The 4,552-nt window shown below is 45.8% G+C and overlaps 1 pseudogene; it reads left to right on the top strand.

Annotated features, from left to right (window-relative positions):
• The first annotated feature begins 2,237 nt into the window (after positions 1–2,237).
• Positions 2,238–3,004, top strand: LOC103253676 (annotated as a pseudogene).
• Positions 3,005–4,552: the final 1,548 nt, after the last annotated feature.

Genomic DNA, 4,552 nt, shown 5'->3' with positions numbered 1-4,552 from the left:
CAGGCCTGGGGGTCCCAGTGGCTTAACCTGGCTTAGTGGGACTCCTCTTTCTGGCTGCTGTCCCCGCTCCTGTGTACTCTTCAACTTTTCACTCAAGTCTGGAAGTCTTGGTTTTCTCTCTTTCTGGCAGAGCTGAGGTAATTGTATCCAAGTTTTCCAGAGGGAATCCTGTAAAGCCATATCTAGCGAATAAAAATAATCCAAACAATAGGGATCACATGGGTTGAAGAGGTCGCCTCATGGCGATTGTGCAGTTTTGAGCATAAGCAAAAATTAAGTTGAAATCATTTTTGGCATCTGAAGTGGTGTTTGGTTTTACTTTTGTAAGTTGCCAAAGTTTTCATTCATTTGCACCCTTTCCTTCTTGTGTTAAGTAATGGAGGATTAAAGAAAACAGTGTCCAGTGGCTTAACATAAATTGTGTCCTCTTACTCCTCCCTTCCAGTGGGTGTCAGCTGTGGGGGGAAGTGGCTGCACATTTAATTCTCTGCAGGGGCATTGACCTGTCTGCTAGCTCAAATGATCCATTTTCCTGGGTCTGACTGTGAAATCCTGGCTCCAACTTTGGGCTGCTGGGGAGTTGTGTGGGGTCATGTGGGGTCCTGGGGAAGATAGCCCCCTCCTATGTTGCTCCCCACAGGATAACTCACTGCCCTGGTGCCCCCAAGAAACCTCACTCCCCAAAGGAGGTGCAGGAATCAATCCCCACCAACCATGCAGGAGCAGAGAGACAGAGAGAGCCTGATGGGTTTTGTTTTAACTTTTCTTGTAGTTTTGAAGGAAAGCCTACTTCTCTGAGAGAGGTCCTGCCACCTTTCAGATCTCACACTATGGAAAAAGATCAGTCACATTTTGTCCTGGCTGCCAGAATGAGAGATTTACAAGGTGTCCCTTCAGAAAGAATTCCCAGTAGAGTCCACGCTGAAACGTCTTCTTCTCCAGTACAACCAAAATGATTAGAAAAGTGCAAAGTACATTTTGCAGTGATTAGGCAAAAATAAAATCTAGTCACAGAAAACTTTTATCTGTGACCTTCTCCACCAAGCTAAATAGTCAAAGAAATCTGCTCATTTACAACTTTCTCAGAGTCTGAATTTCCTTTGCTGATCTAGCACATTGACCATTTTCTACACGGAGGGTGGTCACTTTTTACAGTCATTTTGAATACAGATGTGTGCTATTTGGGAACTCTGCATGTGCAGATAAAATTGTGAATGTCTGTCTGGAGAATTTATGGTTGTAACGAGGTCTAATGAGGTTGTTAGAAAGAAAAAAGTTATTTACCAAAAAAACTTGATGGGATAATTTGACTTGTGTTTTACAACTGATTATAAGAAGAATGTTGATTGCAAATAAATCACTGCCTCTAAATGCCTTCAAACAGTTTGTGTTTGCTCCCTTCAGATCAAAGTCAAACTTGGGAGATTATGTAAACTGGGCTGGGCCCAGGAAACAGCTCTTTACCTCCTGGCAGTGCACAGCTTCCAGCCTAAGTATTAATATTTTACAGGATAAGCCCAACTTTTGTATTTTTTAAGATGGTGTTTTGTTATTGTGTCATCATGGCCCAGATAAAATTTTAAATTATCTGTCACTACTAAGACCTTTAAATGTGGGTGAACCATTATATACAGGCAAATTTGGGAGATAAAAGGCTTGAGCTTTCCTTTTCAATCATTAGTAGGTTCAGGCCCCAGGAAAACCAGGGCAGTTTATTTTTAGCTACCCCCCTTGGGGTGAAGGGAGGAGGCCTCGGGCAATGGGCTGTTTGCATTTGGAAAAAATGACTTTATCTGCCTAGTTGAAAGGTTTTATCCTCTAGCTAGTGTGAGATAAACTTGGAGATATGGGTTGTGGAGCAGTAGGTTTTGGAGTGGCTGATGGTGGGGAGATGGGCATCCAGGGGACCATGTGGGACTGCGGCTCCTGAGTGACCTTCCAAAGAGGTGCGCTTGCTGTAAATTTTCTAGAATGACAAACAACCGATTTTTGCTGTGGGTGGAAAGGCAGTCTCCTGCCTCTGATCCTCCTTTCACCCATGAAGTGGATTGAGGGGCCTTCCTGGAAACTGAAGGCTCTGTGCCTAAGCAACAGCTGCTCTAGACCTCTCTGGCCCCGGGTCTCTCTCTTTCTCTCTCACACCTCCCTCTTCCCTCTGGACGCTGGCCCTGCGGGTTGCTGGAGGGTTCCAAGTATGAGCTCAAGGACAACCCCAAGGTGACCAGATCACCTCTGTCATGCACAGGACACCTGCCTATAACCCCTATGGCCAGTTCCAGTACAGGGATCGCCGGGTGGTCCAAGAACGGCACACACAAGAGCACCAGCACACTCAAGGTCTCACTGAACGAACACTGCAAGAACCCCTACTCCACCAAGGATGAGAAGATCATGCTAGTCATCATTATCAAGATGACCCTCACGCAGGTCTCCACCTGGTTCCCCAACGCACGCTGGTGCCTCAAGAAAGAGAACAAGTTGACGTGGGATGTGAGCAGCAAGGACCAGGAGGACTGTGCCCTCTTTAGCAGTGACACCAATGGCGACCCAGAGAAGGCCGAGGATGACAATGAGATTGATTTGGAGAGCATCGACATTCACACGATGGCGACCAGAGCAGCGAAGACAATGAGGACAAGACCGAGCTGTGCGAATCAATTGCATGCTCAGGACTCAGACTCGCAGCTGGCGACAGCTGAGGAGCTCAAGCCCCTAGACTAACCCCTGGACTCTGCCAAGGAGGACCTGGAGCCTGGCAGCATGAACCTGCTGAGCCCCAGCTTTGCGGTGGGCGGCCTGCAGGGAGTGTCCCACAGCAAGCCCAAAATCTGGTCTCTGATGGAGACCACCAGCAGCCCTTCAGGCACACCTAAGACCTCACCGCCTCTGCCCACTGACCCTACAGATCCGCACCGGCCCTCTGTGGGCGCTGCACCAGCAACCCGCCTTCCTGCCCAGCCACAAACTGTACACCTACCACATCGGCTTGTCCTCCAACTTATAATCAATATTTTTTATTATGAACAATAATTTTTCTTGATTTATTGTAGAGACAAGGTCTCACCAAGTTGCCTATGCCGGTCTTGAAACCTTGGGCTCAGCAATCCTCTCGCCTCGGGCTCTAAAGTGCTGGGATTACAGGCTTGAGCCACCGCACCCTGTCTAGCCAGTTGTTTTTACGTCAATTGTGCCTGGATTGCAAATAGGCAAATTAATTAAGTAGAAACTCTAAAAATATGAGTGGAAAAGTTGTTTCTGTGTAAAGATAAGTTGCATATTTGGAAAGAGTCGCAGGTCAAATGGTAAACGCTTTAATTCTGCTGAGTTAAGTGTGAGTAAAGCAGCTGTGAAAGATAAGACTCCCCTTCCCTGTAACTGGAAATCAGAGATGAGATATCATGAATGCTGCTTGGGTGAGAAAAATGACATAGAATGCCAAGTAAGGGATTCGTGCTCAGAGGGAGTGCCTTGGCCTTATATGAGACATTGACCCTGAATGAAAGTACTGTATGTTGAGGTCCCAGTGAAATGTTTAAGGCACACTTATGTCATTTTTAGGATTTCCCCTCTTCCAATAATTCATTTCGTTTCATCAGTCCTAAATGCTTTACTTGAGCGCTTTTATTGCATTTTGTTAGGAATAGTGGTGAAACTTATTTGTTTGGCAAATACAGTCCATATTCTTCCAGGATGTTTGGTTGAGGTTCTCTACCAAGTTGGGATCTCTTCCAGATCTTGACAGCTCATTGGAACCACCTGGCAAGCTCTTAATTCTCTGAAGATTGGGTTCCCATCAGCTCCCCCAGAGACTTTGATTTAACTGATCTAAGTAGGGCCTGGGCATGGAGACATTTTAGCAGTCCAAATGATTCTAATGGGCTGCCTGGGTTGAGCACCACTGCTCTGTATTATTTGCTACTTGGGCTTTAGGTCTGTGGCCAAGTTTGCAAGAGTCACGTGGAAGTCACATAGAGGAGGCACCAGTGACAGTCCACACAGTGGCAGCGGATGGGCTGGAGACCAGATGATCTGGTAGATCGACATGAACAGGTAAGATGAGAGTGACCAATCCTGGCCAAAAGTGCCATGAACAAGCATGTGATGATGATGGTCTGTGTCAAAGGAGAATTTCCCAGAGGTCAGGCACCTCATTGTCCCATGAAGGAATAATGGGATGTTCTTATATATCGTCGATTCTCATTATTTGCGATTGTTATGTTCTATAAAGTTATGGACATGGAATTTGTGAATACTGAACCATTCCTCACAGGGGAAAATACAGGGTGTGGTTCCTGTGAGGATCTGGCCACAGCACTTTCATCCATCGATTAATGGTTTATGTGTGTTTCTGTTTAACGAACACCTTCTTTAATATATGGTTAATCCATTAGCATTGAGTTCACAGACAACCGCACTATATATAACTCCTGCCTGAAGGAGGCTTGTCCAACATATGCATTTTCTCTGTAAGGCACATCACAGTCCCTTGTGCTTAGAATATTAGACAACATTTCAGCAACACCATGCTTGGAGGCCGTTTTAAACAGCAAAA

The sequence above is a fragment of the Carlito syrichta genome, unplaced genomic scaffold (assembly GCF_000164805.1).
Source record: "Carlito syrichta isolate Samal-C Ts95f unplaced genomic scaffold, Tarsius_syrichta-2.0.1 Scaffold245949, whole genome shotgun sequence".
Lineage (NCBI taxonomy): Eukaryota > Metazoa > Chordata > Mammalia > Primates > Tarsiidae > Carlito > Carlito syrichta.
The sequence above is the reverse complement of the archived record's forward strand: the minus strand, read 5'-3'. Positions and strand labels throughout refer to the sequence as shown.